The sequence below is a fragment of the Bombina bombina genome, chromosome 4 (genome assembly GCF_027579735.1).
Source record: "Bombina bombina isolate aBomBom1 chromosome 4, aBomBom1.pri, whole genome shotgun sequence".
Classification (NCBI taxonomy): Eukaryota; Metazoa; Chordata; class Amphibia; order Anura; family Bombinatoridae; genus Bombina; species Bombina bombina.
The window spans coordinates 149,061,128-149,082,438 of NC_069502.1; positions in this window are offsets into that span (position 1 = coordinate 149,061,128).

The window sequence follows — 21,311 nt, forward strand, 5'->3', positions numbered from 1 at the left end:
ACACCCCCCTAAATTAAATATAATTTAAATCTAACGAAATTAATTATCTCTTATTAAATAAATTAATCCTATTTAAAGCTAAATACTTTCCTGTAAAATAAACCCTAATATAGCTACAATATAAATTATAATTATATTATAGCTATTTTAGGATTAATATTTATTTTACAGGTAACTTTGTATTTATTTTAACCAGGTACAATAGCTATTAAATAGTTAAGAACTATTTAATAGCTAAAATAGTTAAAATAATTACAAAATTACCTGTAAAATAAATCCTAACATAAGTTACAATTAAACCTAACACTACACTATCAATAAATAAATTAAATAAAATACCTACAATTATCTACAATTAAACCTAACACTACACTATCAATAAATACATTAAATACAATTCCTACAAATAAATACAATTAAATAAACTAACAAAAGTACAAAAAATAAAAAAGAACTAAGTTACAAAAAATAAAAAAATATTTACAAACATTAGAAAAAAATTACAACAATTTTAAACTAATTACACCTACTCTAAGACCCCCAAAATAAAAAAATGCCCTACCCTATTCTAAATTACAAAAGTTCAAAGCTCTTTTACCTTACCAGCCCTGAACAGGGCCCTTTGCGGGGCATGCCCCAAAGAATTCAGCTCTTTTGCCTGTAAAAAAAAACATACAATACCCCCCCAACATTACAACCCACCACCCACATACCCCTAATCTAACCCAAACCCCCCCTTAAATAAACCTAACACTAAGCCCCTGAAGATCTTCCTACCTTGTCTTCACCATGCCAGGTTCACCGATCGATCCAGAAGAGCCTCCGATGTCTTGATCCAAGCCCAAGCGGGGGGCTGAAGAGTGACGTCCATCCTCCGGCTGAAGTCTTGATCCAAGCGGGCAGAAGAGGACATCCGGACCGGCAAACATCTTCATCCAAGCCGCATCTTCTATGTTCTTCAATCCGATGACGACCGGCTGATCTTCAAGACCTCCATCGCGGATCCATCCTTCTTCTCCGACGACTTCCCGACGAATGACGGTTCCTTTAAGGGACGTCATCCAAGATGGCGTCCCTCGAATTCCGATTGGCTGATAGGATTCTATCAGCCAATCGGAATTAAGGTAGGAAAATTCTGATTGGCTGATGGAATCAGCCAATCAGAATCAAGTTCAATCTGATTGGCTGATTCAATCAGCCAATCAGATTGAGCTCGCATTCTATTGGCTGTTCCGATCAGCCAATAGAATGCAAGCTCAATCTGATTGGCTGATTGGAATCAGCCAATCAGATTCAAGTTCAATCCGATTGAGCTCGCATTCTATTGGCTGATTCCTACCTTAATTCCGATTGGCTGATAGAATCCTATCAGCCAATCGGAATTCGAGGGACGCCATCTTGGATGACGTCCCTTAAAGGAACCGTTATTCGTCGGGAAGTCATCGGAAGAAGATGGGTCCGCGGTGGAGGTCTTCAAGATGGAGCCGGTCCTCATCGGATGAAGATAGAAGATGCCGCTTGGAAGAAGATGGTTGCCGGTCCGGATCTACTCTTCTTCCCGGATAGGATGAAGACTTTGGACCCTCTTCTGGACTTCTTCAGCCGTCGGATGATGGATGTCTAGCCCCCGCTTGGGCTTGGATGAAGATTTTGGAGCCTGGAACGATCGGTGATACCTGGCATGGTGAAGACAAGGTAGGAAGATCTTCAGGGGCTTAGTGTTAGGTTTATTTAAGGGGGGTTTGGGTTAGATTAGGGGTATGTGGGTGGTGGGTTGTAATGTTGGGGGGGGGGTATTGTATGTTTTTTTTTACAGGCAAAAGAGCTGAATTCTTTGGGGCATGCCCCGCAAAGGGCCCTGTTCAGGGCTGGTAAGGTAAAAGAGCTTTGAACTTTTGTAATTTAGAATAGGGTAGGGCATTTTTTTTTATTTTGGGGGTCTTTGTTATTTTATTAAGGGGCTTAGAGTAGGTGTAATTAGTTTAAAATTGTTGTAATTTTTTTCCAATGTTTGTAAATATTTTTTTATTTTTTGTAACTTAGTTCTTTTTTATTTTTTGTACTTTAGTTAGTTTATTTAATTGTATTTATTTGTAGGAATTGTATTTAATTTATTTATTGATAGTGTATTGTTAGGTTTAATTGTAGATAATTGTAGGTATTTTATTTAATTTATTTATTGATAGTGTAGTGTTAGGTTTAATTGTAGGTAATTGTAGGTATTTAATTTAATTTATTTATTGATAGTGTAGTGTTAGGTTTAATTGTAACTTAGGTTAGGATTTATTTTACAGGTTATTTTGTAATTATTTTAACTATTTTAGCTATTAAATAGTTCTTAACTATTTAATAGCTATTGTACCTGGTTAAAATAAATACAAAGTTGCCTGTAAAATAAATATAAATCCTAAAATAGCTATAATATAATTATAATTTATATTGTAGCTATATTAGGGTTTATTTTACAGGTAAGTATTTAGCTTTAAATAGGAATCATTTATTTAATAAGAGTTAATTTATTTCGTTAGATTTAAATTATATTTAACTTAGGGGGGTGTTAGTGTTAGGGTTAGACTTAGCTTTAGGGGTTAATACATTTATTACAGTAGCGGCGAGATTAGGTCGGCAGATTAGGGGTTAATAATTGAAGTTAGGTGTAGGCGATGTTAGGGAGGGCAGATTAGGGGTTAATACTATTTATTATAGGGTTATTGAGGCGAGAGTGAGGCGGATTAGGGGTTAATAACTTTATTATAGTAGCGGTGAGATCCGCTCGGCAGATTAGGGGTTAATAAGTGTAGGCAGGTGGAGGCGACGTTGAGGGGGGCAGATTAGGGGTTAATAAATATAATATAGGGGTTGGCGGTGTTAGGGGCAGCAGATTAGGGGTACATAAGTATAACGTAGGTGACGGTCGGCAGATTAGGGGTTAAAAAAAATTAATTGAGTGGCGGCGATGTGGGGGGACCTCGGTTTAGGGGTACATAGGTAGTTTATGGGTGGTAGTGTACTTTAGAGCACAGTAGTTAAGAGCTTTATAAACCGGCGTTAGCCAAGAATGCTCTTAACTACTGACTTTTTTCCGCTGCTGGAGTCTTGTCGTTAGATTTCTAACGCTCACTTCAGCCACGACTCTAAATACCGGAGTTAGAAAGATCCCATTGAAAAGATAGGATACGCAATTGACGTAAGGGGATCTGCGGTATGGAAAAGTCGCGGCTGTAAAGTGAGCGTTAGACCCTTTCCTGACTGACTCCAAATACCGGCGGTAGCCTAAAACCAGCGTTAGGAGCCTCTAACGCTGGTTTTGACAGCTACCGCCAAATTCTAAATCTAGGCCTAAGGTTTTATTTATATTTCACAGGTAAATTTGTATTTATTTTAACTTGGTAGACTAGTAAGTAAAAAGTTATTAACTATTTACTAACTACCTAGTTAAAATAAATACAAACTTACCTGTAAAATAAAACCTAACCTACCTTACACTAAAAACTAACATTACAATAAAATAAAATGTTATTAAAATACAATTTTTTAAATTACAAAAAATAACAAACACTAAATTACAAAAAAATAACACACGAAATTATCCAAAATAAAAAAGGATTACACCTAATCTAATAGCCCTATAAAAATAAAAAAGCCCACCCAAAATAAAAAAAAGCCCTAGCCTACAATAAACTACCAATAGCCCTTAAAAGGGCCTTTTGTAGGGCATTGCCCTAAGTTAAACAGCTCTTTTACATGTAAAAAAATACAAAGACCCCCCCCGAACAGTAAAACCCACCTGTCACGACTCTATCTCATCATACCACCTTATATGCAATTAGCCAGAATTGTTCCTTACCACCTTTACTTCTCATCAGAGCGTGTGTGCGGCTCGTCAATCAAAGACACAGACTTCCGGCTTAGACCGGAACCGGCTTTTCTCAGAGACTAACAGCTGATGAGCCGCACACACGCTCTGCAGGGAGATCAGCTGTGGACTGAGTACATTACCCGGTTGCATCGGAAGGCGTCCTGGGGAGCGGTAACTTACCTATACCTTCAAAGACAATTGTGTCTTATATGCCTATTAACTTTGTGAATCTGGTACGCTGAATACCTACTATTTTATTGTTTTAGCCTTTGATTTGTTAAAATAAACTTCACTTGAGTCCGGTTGCGCTCTTCTCTCTTTGTTTTCCAGTTTTAACCTCCTCTCCAGGGATATTTAATGATACACCCCCAGAAGAGCAGCACACACCATTTGTTTGGTGAGGACTAATTCATTACTCAATTTGTTTATTAATTTTACTTGTGGGACTCAATAGATTGTAAAACTTCATATTGGGAAATTTGATTTCTCAAAGTGTGTAATATTTCATATCTTTTAAATGTTTAATAATTTATTGTGAACCGTACAGATAACTTTTGCAGCAACTGTGTACTATATTTACCACTTAGGATTTTGCTAATTTATTTTAAATTGTAGATTACTATTTATTTGGATAATATATATCCTTTACATTTTTACAATATATTGCCATTTAGCATTTTTTAATATCTTCTCCCTATCAGTAGCGCTGAAACTTTGTTTGTTTTTACTTTTACTAACCACTCATTGCTGGATTATTGAAGTGCCTTACACACCTCTCCAGCTTGACTCTAAGTGAATTATAGATTCTCAGCCGTTTCCCTGCAAGACCGCTCTCTGTTTGCTAACTGTTGTTCCGGCTTCTGTGACGTCACACAACCAGCCGTTCTCTCGCAACACGCTGCCGAGGCCTGGCAGCGTTCCAGCAGCCTCATCTCGGACGGACCACACTCAGCTTTGTCTCCTGCTCACCGGAAACCAGGGATTCCCTGTCTCCACTGCTGACAGGATTTACAGCATCACAACCAAGTCCCAGGTTCCGTATGTGTATTCCATGAGTTATCATTACACGCAGCCTCTGATTTATGTAACTCTCACCACCTAATATTCAGACCTTAACTTGTTCAGTTCCGTTACACTGTTTGTACCGCTCTGCTACAATTACAAACTGTCAGTTTAATTTATCTCATATTGCCGTGCTTGTTACTCTAATTTCCTGGCTACGTTTAACTTTCAGCTATCTGTTACATATACTAGTCAAGTAAACTAAGGAATATTTTGGGCTAAGTCTTTAAACTACACTTTTACCTATGCTTCACTCGGTAACTATAGTATCAGCCTCAGAGTAATCCATTATTTACTAATAAAATTATGGGAAGATTATGAGGCAATATTATCACAAGTTTTGAATATATGTTTCCTCACTAGCAAGCATATTTCTTAATTTGTAACACTCTCTCAACTTGAGAGTTAATTACAGTCTTTGTTTAGTTTTTAAGAAAAGTGGTAACACTGTCACATAACCTAGTGACTCATAACATAATAATCCAGCCTTATATAACTATGGAGCCTTCAGACGTGGCCCCTCAGCTACACAGTTTAAACCAGCGACTGGACAATTTAACTCAGGCATTCAGAGACCTACAGGTGGAAAACCAGAGTCTCAAAGCTTGCCTTAGAGAGGTGTTGTCTAACAGGAATGCTGGGAATGACCACCAGGCTGAACCCCAGGTCTCCTACCCAGAGAAATTCTCTGGTGATCGCTCCACATTTCGGCAGTTTAGAAATGCTTGCCTGCTATTATTTGATTTGAAACCGAAAACTTATCCTACAGACAAATTTAAAGTGCTTACAGTCCTCTCCTACCTCCGTGGGGAACCCCGGGCCTGGGCTGACTCTTTTTATGAGTCCCAGGGCCCAATATTAAATTCTTTAGATACCTTCCTAAAAGCCTTATCTAATCTTTATGACGATCCCTATCGTCAGATCACCGCTGAGAGTAAACTCAGAAGTCTCAAACAGTTAAAAGCTCCCGTAGAGGAGTATATAACCCGTTTCAAAATCTGGGCCAGAGACTCGCTCTGGAACGAGGTCTCCCTCAAAAATCAATACCGTTTGGGCCTCTCAGAGGAGATCAAAGACAAGTTCTCCAGAACTGGTATTCCGGATTGTCTAGAGGATTTCTATACTTTGACGGCTACTATAGATCGCAGACTTTGGGAAAGAAGGCAGGAAAAAGGCACTTCTGGCCACCCTACACGCTGGATGCTACCAACTCCGCCTACTGCTACTCCCCCTCCTGACCAACCTATGGACATTAGTTTCGTGAGGGGTCCTCTCACGCCTCAGGAAAAGACCAGACGTCATAATCTGAACCTATGCATGTACTGTGCTGGTACGGAACATGTTGTCAAGGATTGTCCCCTGCTTCTGAAACAAAAGCTGGGTAAGACAAACTTAGACAACAAATGTCTTCACACTAAGTCAGCATCATCTTCTTATATCATTCTACCTTTGCAATTACAGTGGGATCAGCACAGGATCAGCAGTAACGCCATCAGTGATACAGACGCATGTGCCAATTTCATCGATATTTGTTTGGTTAACTCTAATAAAATTCCTTTTCAGTTTAAAAGCACTCCTTTGTCTCTCAAAGTCATTGATGGTTCACACTTAGCTTCTGGTCCAGTATCACAGCAAACTGTCCCTCTGTTAGTCACTTCTTCCTCTGGTCATACTGAGACAATCACATTTGTTATCATTTCCTCTCCTATCTACCCTATTGTCCTGGGTATTACCTGGCTTCGTCTACACCAACCCACATTGCACTGGGACTCTCTCTTTCCTTTCCATCTTCTTATTGTACTGCCACTTGCTTCCCTAGGAAACACATTTTGATCACATCCGCACCTATCATACCTGCTGAGTATTCTGATTTTTCTTATGTGTTCAATAAAAAAGAGGCTGACACATTGCACTCCCCATAGGGCCTATGATTGCCCAATAGAACTGCTCCCCAGAGCAACGATACCTCATGGCCATATTTATCCCCTGTCTAGACCTGAGTTACAACATCTTAAAACATATATTACTGAGAACCTGAAAAAGGGGTTCATTCGCCCTTCCCACTTCACCAGCTGCAGCAGCTATGTTTTTTGTAAAAAACAAGGATGGGTCTCTACGTCCGATAATAGATTATCGTGAACTAAACAAAAGAACCATAAAGAATAGATACCCACTACCTCTCATCCCAGAATTGATTGAGAGGTTGCGTGGCGCCACTGTGTTTACTAAATTAGATCTAAGGGGCGCCTACAACCTTGTTAGAATAAGAGCCGGTGACGAGTGGCTGACCGCCACTAGGTATGGTCTTTATGAGTATACAGTTATGCCATTCGGTCTATGTAATGCCCCGGCGACATTTCAGAACTTAATTAATGACATTTTTCGTGACATCCTTGACACTTTCCTCTTAGTTTTCTTAGACGACATTCTGATATTCTCACCAACTCTGACAGAACATATACAGCATGTAAGGCTTGTCTTATCTAGGCTACAAACACATAGTCTCTATGTAAAGTTAGAAAAATGTTTATTTCACGTCACAGAGGTCTCATTCTTGGGGTATCATATTAACAAGGGTCAGATAAAGATGGAGGATAACAAAATTTCTGCTATATCTTCATGGCCAATACCCTCCTCAGTATAAGAAGTTCAGCGTTTTTTGGGCTTTGCAAATTTTTATAGGCGTTTCATTCAGAACTTTGCTGCCATAACAAAGCCTCTCACAAACCTGACTAGGAGCAAGACTCCGTTTCTCTGGACACCCATGGCCCAGTCAGCCTTTGACCACCTTAAAGCACTGTTCGTCACCTCCCCAATACTCCATCTTCAAACACGAAGTGTCAGTTTGTTTTGGAAGTCGACACGTCAGATTATGCCATTGGCTCAGTACTTTCTCAAAGATCCTGTCCTAAAGACTTGTTACATCCTGTGTCTTACTTCTCCAGGCTCCTAACAACCAGCTGAGGTGAATTACCCAGTGTGTGAGAAGGAGCTATTGGCTATTAAGTCATCCTTTGACCAATGGAGACATTTATTGGAGGGTACAGAACAACCGATTATAATCTACACAGACCATAAGAATCTCCAGTACCTCCAGACAAACAGAACGCTATCAGCTCGACAGCTCCATTGGAGCTTGTACTTTTCTCGTTTTTCTTTTCACATCATCTACCGTCCAGGCATACGTAATGGGAAAGCAGATGCTCTTTCAAGAAAAGATATAAGACCCTTGACTACCCTTACTCCATCTACTATTATACCAAAAACCTCTTTCATAGGTTTTCTGTCAAACAATCTCACAGACCTAAAGACACACCAACAACAAGACACTACTAAGAACGCCTATATGCTCACCCCTGATAATTCTGGTATCCTTTACAAAGACTCTAAGGTATATGTTCCACCATCACTGCGTAACCAAGCAATGTCCATTGCTCATGATTCACCTTTAGCAGGTCACATGGGAATCCACAAGACACTCGACCTACTACAGAGGTTTTTCTGGTGGCCTTCTATGAGACATACCGTGAAAGAATACATAAAATCCTGCACGATGTGTGAGACTTGTAAGCCTTCCCACCAGCCATCTCTGGGCTTACTTCAGAACCCTTCCTGTGCCCGAATTCCCTTGGACATCTGTCTCCATGGACTTTATAGTGGATTTGCCGAAATCAGATGGATATACTGTCATTTTTGTTGTAGTGGACCTCATGTTTAAGATGGCACATTTCATTCCAACCACAGCTCTACCCACAGCACAAAAAACAGCTCAGTTATTCCTTAGAGAGATTATCCGTTTACATGGAATTCCCACCACGGTACTCAGTGACAGAGGGTCGCAATTCACTTCAAAGTTTTGGAGACATCTCTGTTCCTCACTTGAGATTCATTAGTGTTTGAGCTCTTCGTACCACCCGCAAACCAATGGGCAATGTGAGAGAACCAATCAGTGGGTAGAGCAGTTTCTTCACTGTTTTTGTTCCAATAAGCAGGAATCCTGGGCAACATACCTTCCACATGCTGAATTCACATATAATAATACTACCAATTCCTCTACTGGGTATTCCCCTTTCTATATCAACTCTGGCTTCCATCCTGGTTTTCATCCTTTACCTACCACGAACACTCCTTGTCCTCAGGTTAATGACTTGGTTAATTCCATCAAACAGACCTATGTAACCATATAGGATAACATCAAGCTTGCCAAAGCTTCTCAGAAGAGGTTTTACGACCTACGCCATTGTCCACATCCCACTTATACTGTTGGACAGAAAGTCTGGTTATCAACCAAGAATTTGAGGATTCCAACTCCGTGCAGGAAATTTAACCGACTATTTGTTGGTCCTTTCTCTATTACTGCTCTTCCAAACCCAGTTACAGTCACCCTGCAGCTTCCTGCCTTATACCGCATCCACCCGACTTTTCATGTGTCACTCATTAAACCATGCAACTCCTCAACTTCCCAACCAACCGTATCACTGGGCTCCCCTACCCCGAATCCTGAATATGAGGTCCAGACCATTTTGGACTCCAGACGCTAGCATGGTGAATTACAGTACCTTGTCCACTGGTCAGGTTATGAATCTTCAGAGGATTCCTGGGAGCCCGCTTCGAACGTGTCTGAGGATAGGTTGGTCTCCCTGTTTCATCGCAGACACCCGGATCGTCCTGCTCTGTGAAACCTCCTTGGAGTTTCTTTGTGGGGGGAATCTGTCACGACTCTCATCATACCACCTTATATGCAATTAGCCAGAATTGTTCCTTACCACCTTTACTTCTCATCCTAGTCCCTATAAAACCCGCAATTACTAACCACTCATTGCTGGATTATTGAAGTGCCTTACACACCTCTCCAGCTTGACTCTAAGTAAATTATAGATTCTCAGCTGTTTCCCTGCAAGACCGCTTTCTGTTTGTTTCCTGTTATTCCGGCTTCTGTGACATCACACCAACCAGCCGTTCTCTCACAACACGCTGCTGAGGCCTCATCTCCGACAGACCACACTCAGCTTTGTCTCCTGCTCACCGGAAACCAGGGATTCCTGTCTCCACTGCTGACAGGATTTACAGCATCACAACCAAGTCCCAGGTTCCGTATGTGTATTCCATGAGTTATCATTACACGCAGCCTCTGATTTATGTAACTCTCACCACCTAATATTCAGACCTTAACTTGTTCAGTTCCGTTACACTGTTTGTACCGCTCTGCTACAATTACAAACTGTCAGTTTAATTCATCTCATATTGCCGTGCTTGTTACTCTAATTTCCTGGCTACGTTTAACTTTCAGCTATCTGTTACATATACAAGTCAAGTATACTAAGGAATATTTTGGGCTAAGTCTTGAAACTACACTTTTACCTATGCTTCACTAGGTACCTATAGTATCAGCCTCAGTAATCCATTATTTACTAATAAAATTATGGGAAGCTTATGAAGGCAATATTATCACAAGTTATGAACATATGTTTCCTCACTAGCAAGCATATTTCTTAATTTGTAACACTCTCTCAACTTGAGAGGTAATTACAGTCTTTGTTTAGTTTTTAAGAAAAGTCACATAACCTAGTGACTCATAACACACCACCCAATCAACCCCCCAAAATAAAAACCTAACACTAACAAAAGCCTAAGCTGCCCATTGCCTTCAAAAGGGCATTTATATGGACATTGCCATTAAAAGGGCATTTAGCTTGTTTGCTTTGCCCTGAAAGGGGCATTTAGCTCTTTTACGAAAACTCAAACCCTAAACTAAAAAAAAAACCACCCAAAAAAAGCCTTACCTATCTTATATTATCACTAACCCCCGAAGATCCACTTACAGTTTTTGAAGTCCCGCTTGAACGATCTTCATCCAGGCGGCGAAGTCCTCATCCAAGCGGCGAGAAGTCTTCATCCATGCGGCCTCTTCTATCTTCATCCAGACAGTATCTTCTATCTTTATCCTGGTGGCGCGGAGCGGGTCCATCCTGAAGACATCCGGCTTGGAGCATCCTCTTCATACAGTCGCCGCCGTACACTGAATCTTCAATGCAAGGTACGTGATTCAAGATGGCGTCCCTTGCATTCCTACTGGCTGATTTGATTTTGGAAATTCAAATCAGCCAATAGGATGAGAGCTACTGAAATCCTATTGGCTGTTCAGATCAGCAAATAGGATGAGAGCTAATGAAATTTCTATTGGCTGATTTGAAAGCCAATCGAATTTCAGAAGATCTCATCCTATTGGCTGTTTTGTTTGTTTGTTTGTTTTTTAATAAAAAATTTTATTGAGGAAAAAACAAATGTGAACAGATCATATAAAGAAAATAATACAGCAATAATTTGATATGCAAGAATAATGATAGTCCTCATTTTTAGCCCCTAAGACCACAGAGCACTGGTGCAGGCCACTCTTGGACCTTATCTGTTATCATGATGAAAGTCCAGGGGTTTATTTTGTACAAGCAACTTAAGTGAAACTAAGAATAAGTGATAGTGAGAATGGTGGCCTTTAATAAAATATAAGCATGACTGGAAATATATCTAGCAGGTCCTCATAGAGAAATTTTCATAAAGGGCTATGGGGGAGAGTTATGCCTATATTAAGGAGCAGAATTATTTTCTAGTAACATAGGACAAAATGATTATAACCTGCGGTATCTCTGCCGTATATCCTATGATTAAATTCTCTGCAGGGAATTACAATCAGGACGTAACACTGTCCAATGAGAAGGGGAGAAGGGAAGCAAGGCTCTAGATACAGCTGGGGGTTTGTTGCTGAGGACTTACCACTGCCCCTCAAGGCTATTAAGCAATAACAACTCATGTCTGGAAATATATGTAGAATTCTCCGCCCGCGGCCACGGCCACCGGCCGCGCGCGAGGCTCCGTAACATGTGTAACATAAATAAGGCAATTGTTCGCCAGTTAAACATAGAGCTTTCCAACCCCCTCTTGCAGCTCGTCCGCCCATAATGTCTGAGAGTAGTATTAACAATATGTTCAGATTGTGTTCCCATATATTACAACAGTAGTCTCTGCATGTTATACCCATATGTTGCATATTTGCGTATACAGAACTTCCTCTTAACTTAATAACTTTGCCAAATAAAACCATTAAAGCAACAAACATTAAACAAACATAGAAACTCAAAAACATATCTTGCATACAGTACCCCTAGGTTATATAATACAACAGGTTAGCGCTTTTCTTTCAGCAGTCCCCTCATCCCGTGTCTAAGCTCATGTATGTCTGGTTCAGCACCGCTAAGGTACAAGGAGAGTATTGTGTACTTTTGTGATTGAGAAGGTATCTCCCGGACACACATATAATTGGTCCGGTTGCTATCAGTCTCTCACCCGATGATTTTATGTCACCTGGCATGCAGAGTATGATAAAATCAATGAGACTGTGTCTCCAGCATCCTGCAGCGAGGGAGTGTAACTGTTTTTTTCCTGAGCTATTTAACCAGGCTACATGGTGCAGTGGGGAGTCTTCCGGATAAGGCAGGCTGGTGAGCAGGGAGACCGGGTGATCAAGTGTTTGACATTTTAGATCAGCCTGATAATTGCGCAAGGTGCTCGTAGACATGTTAGTGATCTGAGAGACCGGGGATTTGAGTGTTTGGCGTAGTAGTTCAGTCTGATAGTTGCACAAGGTGTTTGCAGGCAGGTTAGTGATCTGGGAGGCCGGGTGTTTGAGTGTTTGGCATTGTAGATCACTCTGATAGTTGCGCGAGGTGCTCATGGCATTAGAAATTGGCTGAGAAATATATGCGTAAGGGAGTTCTTGTTTGAGATGGGTTGCAGACATTGATAATCCTCATCAGGCAGGCTGCCGGAGATTTCTTTATTATAGGCGGATTGTGGAGTTCCGACACTAGTTGCAGCACCTGGACTAGGGCATGATTTTGTTTTCAGCTCTGCTGATATAGTTGCAGGCTCCTCCGTCCGGAGCCCTGTATCCCTCTCTGTCAAGTATAGCCGATCCATCAGATAGTCTTAAGGTGCAGACTCTATGAGCCTGTACATAAGGATGCAAGTTTTGCCGGGATGTCCTCCCAGAGCATTATGCAGTTCTCTCCCGCCATGCGTTGTTTCTTCCAACCTTCTTGTGGGCCCGCCAGAGTGATTGCCTAGGAGTAGTAGGCCGCCGCCTTTAAGTTCCAATCTGGACCTCCAGTATCATGAAAACAGCCAGAAATAGGAAGATATAGAGCCACAATAGCCAGTACCGTGGAGTTTGATATGATAACTTCTTATTTTTGCTGAATAAAGTTAATAAGTCCGCGGATTATTAAGGATTCCTCTGGAGCCCACAGAAAATGCGTCTTATTCAGAGGCACAGCACGGACACACCCGGCTGTTTTTTTTTTTTAAATGGTATTAGAATAGGAATAATTGTTTTTATTTTTGATAATTTGTTTGTTATTTTGTGTAATATTGTTTTTACGTTTTGGGGTGGGTTTTGTTTTTAGATTAGGGCTTGGGCATTTCATAAAAGAGCTGAATGCCCTTTTGAGGGTAGTAAAAAGAGCTAAATGCCCTTTTAAGGGCAATGCCCATACAAATGCCCTTTTCAGGGCAATGGGTAGATTAGGTTTTACTTTATTTTATTTTGGGTGTTTGGGGGTGTGGGTTTGTATACTGTTAGGGGGTGTTTGTTTGTAGCAAAAGAGCTGTTGACTTTAGGGCAATGCCATACAAAAGGCCCTTTTAAGGGCCCACAAAAGGCCCTTTTAAGGGCCCTTGGTAGTTTATTCTAAAATAAGCTTTTTATTTTGGGGTGCTTTTTTCTTTAAAGGGTTTAGAATAGGAATAATTTTTATTGTTTTGTATAATTTCGTTATTTTTTTTATTTTTTGTAATGGTAGGATTTTTTATTTTTAGTAATTTTAGTGTTTGTTATTTTTTGTAATGGTAGGTTTTAGTGTAAGGCAGCTTAGGTTTTACTTCACAGGTAAGTTTGTATTTATTTTAACTATGGAGTTATTAAATAAGTTAATAACTATTACTAATAAGTCTACCTAGTTAAAATAATACAAAACTTACCTGTGAATTAAAATAGAACCTAAGCTAGCTACAATATAACTATTAGTTATATTGTAGCTAGCTTAGGTTTTATTTCACAGGTAAGTATTTAGTTTAAATAGGAATTATTTAGTTAATAATTGTAAGTTTTATTTAGCTCTATTTTAATTATGTTAAAGTTAGGGGGTGTTAGGGTTAGGGTTACGTTAGGGTTAGGTTTAGGGGTTAATATATAGTTTAATTTAGGCTGTTGCGATGTGGGGGCTGGTGGATTATGGGTTAATAGGTTTATTTAGTAAGTAGTGATGTGGGAGGCCGGAGGTTTAGGGGTTAATAGCTCTATTTAGTTGCGCCGATGTCAGGGAGCGGCGGAATTGGGGTTAATAGCTTTAGTATAGTGGTGGCGATATCAGGGAGCGGCAGATTAGGGGTTAATAGCTTTATTTAGGTGGCGGCGATATCGGGGGTGGAAGATTAGGGGTTAATAACATAATGTAGGTGGCAGCAATGTCGGTGGGGGGCAGATTAGGGGTGTTTAGACGTGGGGTTTATGTTAGGGTGTTAGGGGAATAGGGTTAATAACTTTAGTATAGTGGCAGCGATATCAGGAGCGGCAGATTAGGGGTTATTAGCTTTATTTAGGTGGCGGTGATATCGGGGGCGGAAGATTAGGGGTTATAACATAATGTAGGTGGTGGTGAATGTCGGTGGGGGGCAGATTAGGGGTGTTTAGACGTGGGTTTATGTTAGGATGTTAATATATAGTATAATTTAGGTTTAGGGGTTAATATATAGTTTTAATTTCGGTTGTTGCGATGTAGGGGCTGGCGGTTTAGGGTTTAATAGGTTTATTTAGTGGTAGTGATGTGGGAGGCCAGAGGTTTAGGGGTTAATAGTTTTATTTAGTTGCGGCGATGTAAGGGATTGGCGGAATAGGGGTTAATAGAATTTATTATAGTGTGGGCGATGTTGGGGTGCAGGGGAATAGGGGTTAATAACTTTAGTATAGTGCGGCGATATCGGGAACAGCATATTAGGGGTTTATAGCTTTATTTAGGTGGCGGCGATATCGGGGGCGGAAGATTAGGGGTTAATTACATAATGTAGGTGGTGGCGATGTTGGTGGGGGGCAGATTAGGGGTGTTTAGACGTGGGGTTTATGTTAGGGTGTTAGGTTTAAACGTTATTTTTTTTTTCCTCATAGACATCAATGGGGCTGCGTTACAAAGCTTTTCTTTCTGTGATCGTAGGTGTTAGGTTTTTTTCTGTGGGGAAAGCGTGCACGAGCACGTCAAAACAGCGCTTGGATTGTGTGCGGTATGGAGCTCAACACAGCCATATCGCACGCACAAGCCGGCTGTTTGAAAACTTGTAATGGCTGCACTATAGAGGGTTAATTAACGCAACTTTTGTTGCGTTAGTTAATTTCACTATAGTGCACATACTCGTAATCTAGGTGATTGTAATTTATATAAAAAAATAAATAAAATGATATGCATTCTACATAACAATGTATCATTTTAAATATTTAATATTTATGTATAGGGCCTTAGCTTCTACAGTTAGTATTAGGTTATGGCAGTTTAGGGGTCAATGATTAAATGATATGCATAGTCATGTACAATGCATATTGTTTAAAGTATTTTATAAATCTATAGACTTAAAGGTATTTAATAAACATATTTTTAAATATATATTTATGTTTGAAATAATAAAGAGAGCAAGCAACAATAAATCCCTTTTAAGATATCTACAATACTTTAAATAATCTACATTGTACAGGACAATGCATATTTTGTCAAGGAGATGTGGTAAACATCAGAGGGCCGGCGAGACCTTTGTCATCCTAGCCCATTCGTAAAGATAAGAATGCTGTACTTTACAATCCTAAAAATGTGAGTATGAAATAAAGTGATAAACACATTGTCTAAATGTATTTTTTTTTATGTTGCAGTTGGAATTTCGGATTTCTTGTGGATTCTGTAGATATTGTTAACTGTACAGAATATCACATATACATATATTAATACATAAACATATGTAAATATCAGTCCCATTCACTAACAAAGGACTGTATGGAAGCTATTATGACTTGCATAGTCGTAACTATGGGGAATTTTAAATTTGCACTTAACATCTGCTGAGTTTTTCATAAGCTGGTAAAACGTAATGCAAAGGTATGTAAAGGTAAACGATTCAAAATCTTTAGAGCCAAAATATTTTTGCACTTTACAACTGTAGATTATCTGCAACAATGTAAACGTGGCTACAGTGTTTAACCACCCAAATTGTCTTCTGGAACCCAAAAACTAGCCATCACATTTCAGCTTTATGACAAACCCCATGACTATGGTATAAGCTTAAACGTGTTGGTTAGTGTTTGCGTGCAAGCTGACATTTTGTCTGGTTAACCAAAACAGAGTATTCCCGCCTCCAAATTGGCAAAACAGACCTTTATTGGTTACATTGGGTCCAAAGAAACAGATACAACGTATAAGGCTTCTACTAGGCCCTTAGTCATGACTAAGCGTCTAGTAGTGGCCAGAAACGTCGTATCTGCTTATTTGGACCCAATGTAACCAATAAAGGTCTGTTTTTGCCAATTTAGAGGCGGGAATACTCTGTTTTGTTGTTTGGATAAGAGGACCTGATAAGTCTGTGATTCCGTGCCCCAAAGAAGAGAAGTGTGCAGTTCTCCAGTTTTTTGAAAGCTATCTTGTCTGGTTAAACACTATGTCCATGTATTTTAATGATTTCTGATAAAGATACATGTTTAATTAAAGGGACATTAAAAACACTATGCTAATAGCATGTTGCATTCAAAGAAAAGATTAGTCTGAGAATAAATTAAATTGCATTAGCTGTTTAAATATTGACAACATAAGTGTAAAGTGTTACGGCTAGATTTAGAGTTGGGCGGTAGCCGTCAAAACCAGCGTTAGAGGCTCCTAACGCTGGTTTTTTACCCCCCTCTGGTATTTGGAGTCAGTCAGGAAAGGGTCTAACGCTCACTTTCCAGCCGCGACTTTTCCATACCGCAGATCCCCTTACGTCAATTGCATATCCTATCTTTTCAATGGGATCTTTTCTAACGCCGGTATTTAGAGTCGTGGCTGAAGTGAGCGTTAGAAATCTACGACAAAACTCCAGCCGCAGAAAAAAGTCAGTAGTTAAGAGCTTTCCTGGGCTAACGCCGGTTTATAAAGCTCTTAACTACTGTGCTCTAAAGTACACTAACACCCACTAAACTACCTATGTACCCCTAAACCGAGGCCCCCCCCCCCCACATCGCCGCCACTCTATTAAATTTTTTAACCCCTAATCTGCCGCTCCGTACACCGCAGCCAGCCTAAGTTATCCCTATGTACCCCTAATCTGCTGCCCCTAATACCGCCGACACCTATATTATATTTATTAACCCCTAATCTGCCCCCCCCCAACGTCGCCGTCACCTACCTACACTTATTAACCCCTAATCTGCCGAGCGGACCGCCACCGCTACTATAATAAAGTTATTAACCCCTAATCCGCCTCACTCCCGCCTCAATAACCTATAATAAATAGTATTAACCCCTAATCTGCCCTCCCTAACATCGCCGACACCTAACTTCAAGCATTAACTTCTAATCTGCCGACCGGAGCTCACCGCTACTATAATACATTTTTTAACCCCTAAAGCTAATTCTAACCCTAACCCTAACACCCCCCTAAATTAAATATAATTTTTATCTAACAAAATAAATTAACTCTTATTAAATAAATTATTCCTATTTAAAGCTAAATACTTACCTGTAAAATAAATCATAATATAGCTACAATATAAATTAAAATTATATTGTAGCTATTTTAGGATTAATATTTATTTTACAGGCAACTTTGTAATTATTTTAACCAGGTACAATAGCTATTAAATAGTTCATAACTATTTAATAGTTACCTAGTTAAAATAATTACAAAATTACCTGTAAAATAAATACTAACCTAAGTACAATTAACACCTAACACTACCCTAGCAATAAATAAATTAAATAAAATACCTACAATTATCTACAATTAAAACCTAACACTACACTATCAATAAATTAATAAATAAAATACCTACAATTATCTACAATTAAAACTAACACTACACTATCAATAAATTAATTAAATACAATACCTACAAATAAATACAATTAAATAAACTAACTAAAGTACAAAAAATAAAAAGAACTAAGTTACAAAAAATAAAAAAATATTTACAAACATTAGAAAAATATTACAACAATTTTAAACTAATTACACCTACTCTAAGCCCCCTAATAAAATAACAAAGACCCCCAAAATAAAAAAAATGCCCTACCCTATTCTAAATTAAAAAAAGTTCAAAGCTCTTTTACCTTACCAGCCTTAAAAGGGCCCTTTGCGGGGCATGCCCCCAAAGAATTCAGCTCTTTTGCCTGTAAAAAAAAAACATACAATACCCCCCCAACATTACAACCCACCACCCCACATAATCTAACCCAAACCCCCCTTAAATAAACCTAACACTAAGCCCCTGAAGATCTCCCTACCTTGTCTTCACCTCACCGGGTTCAGCAATCGGTCCAGAAGAGGGTCCGAAGTCTTGATCCAAGCGCGGCTGAAGAACTCCATCATCGGGCTGAGTCGGAAGTCCATCATCGGGATGAAGTCTTCTATCAAGCCGCATCTTCAATCTTCTTTCTTCCGGAGCGGAGCGGAGCCATCTTCTTCCCAGCCGACGCGAATCCAACCTCTTCAAGCGACGCCTACTCGCCGAATGACGGTTCCTTTAAATGACGTCATCCCAAGATGGCGTCCCTCAAATTCCGATTGTCTGATAGGATTCTATCAGCAATCGGAATTAAGGTAGGAATATTCTGATTGGCTGATGGAATCAGCCAATCAGATTCAAGTTCAATCCGATTGAGCTCGCATTCTATTGGCTGATTCCTACCTTAATTCCAATTGGCTGATAGAATCCTATCAGCCCAATCGGAATTTCGAGGGACGCCATCTTGGATGACGTCATTTAAAGGAACCGTCAGTCGCTTGAAGAGGTTGGATCCGCGTCGGCTGGGAAGAAGGTGGCTCCGCTCCGGAGAAAGAAGATTGAAGATGCGGCTTGATAGAAGACTTCATCCCGATGATGGGACTTCCCGACTTCAGCCCGATGATGGAGTTCTTCAGCCGCCGCTTGGATCAAGACTTCGGACCCTCTTCTTGGACCGATCGCTGAACCCGGTGAGGTGAAGACAAGGTAGGGAGATCTTCAGGGGCTTAGTGTTAGGTTTATTTAAGGGGGGTTTGGGTTTGATTAGGGGTATGACGGTGGTGGGTTGTAATGTTGGGGGGGGGGTATTGTATGTTTTTTTTTTACAGGCAAAAGAGCTGAATTCTTTGGGGCATGCCCCGCAAAGGGCCCTTTTCAGGGCTGGTAAGGTAAAAGAGCTTTGAACTTTTTTAATTTAGAATAGGGTAGGGCATTTTTTTATTTTGGGGGTCTTTGTTATTTTATTAGGGGGCTTAGAGTAGGTGTAATTAGTTTAAAATTGTTGTAATATTTTTCTATGTTTGTAAATATTTTTTTTATTTTTTTGTAACTGAGTTCTTTTTTATTTTTTGTACTGTAGTTAGTTTATTTAATTGTATTTATTTGTAGGTATGTATTTAATTAATTTATTGAGAGTGTAGTGTTAGGTTTAATTGTAGATCATTGTAGGTATTTTATTTTATTAATTTATTGATAGTGTAGTGTTAGGTTTAATTGTAGATAATTGTAGGTATTTTATTTAATTTATTTATTGCTAGGGTAGTGTTAGGTTTAATTGTAACTTAGGTTAGTATTTATTTTACAGGTAATTTTGTAATTATTTTAACTAGGTAACTATTAAATAGTTATGAACTATTTAATAGCTATTGTACCTGGTTAAAATAATTACAAAATTGCCCTGTAAAATAAATATTAATCCTAAAATAGCTACAATATAATTTTAATTTATATTGTAGCTATATTATGATATATTTTACAGGTAATGTATTTAGCTTTAAATAGGAATAATTTATTTAATAAGATTTAATTTATTTCGTTAGATAAAATTATATTTAACTTAGGGGGGTGTTAGGGTTAGGGTTAGAATTATTTACACAAAGGAAGAATGGTATAAAGGATACCAGACTACCCAAAGTATGCACTTGCAGCACTCTAGGTCTGAACTAAAGATTGGGATTCCGTAGCAGGATATTAAAATATAACTTTTATTGGTATTAAAGTTAAAAAACCAAAATTTGTTTGGTTAATACACACACGATTAAAATTTGCTCCAGTGCTTGAATCAGTATAATGAGGTTACACCATTAGATCACTATTCATGATAATTCGGCCTGAATAAATTCACTAGTTATAGTGATCTAAATAGTTCAGTAAATCAACTTGGTAATGGTTACCATCAGAGTGTTCATCTAAATAGTAGAGCTTATATATAAATTCTGGTCAAGGTTGTGTACTCTTAGCTAAATAAACTCCTGCTATCATCATTCAATATAATGGATGACAGCAGAGTAGAGATTATTAATAATATTATTATCCACGAATAGGGGTACTGGTGAATTAAATATTCACAAAAACGAGGGTTTGATCAGTTGTAACCCTGGGTTATAATTTTAACCTGTATATTGGTTATAAATAGTAATGTGTGCGTGCTTGGTGCTACTGTAGTTTTCAAAATTTCATTAGGTATATATTCCTAAAATTGGAGTACAGTTATAATCACAATAAGCCTAGTTCTGTGTAGCCCAGACCTCCGATCTGGCCACTTTGGGTCACTTAAAGTTATTAAATAGTTAGATTCTGATTAGTCCATATAGTAGTAATTGCTGTAAAAGTTACTATGGCTTATGTTAATCCACCTTTATAAATTTTAGGCGTATGTTTCATAGAAAACTAAATCTACTATCCCGGCGACTCCCAGATTTGTATCAATTGACAAGTGTCCCCAAGTTTATTAACAGTGCCAAAAATTATTATTATTCTGATCCAGTGTGTGGAAATTGAAATTAGGTGCCCTTTGGCACAGCCACTGTTATGGTAACAAGTCTTACAATTATCAGTCCTCAGTTTGTAACATTCTTTTCATAGGGCATATATACACTGGGTTTTATAACTACAGTTAATTTGGTATACCCACTTTCAATAAATGTTTCTTATGATTTAGTTTCAATTAAATAAACCGTGTTATAATATCAATTAATTTCGAAAACTCTGAAAGCTGTGTTCAAAGTTAAAGCTCGGTCTGGCACAACCCAGTTTATAAATATAGAGTTAACGGTCCATTAGACGTAATGAATATCTGTCTGTTTTTTGTTTTAATTCGCAACT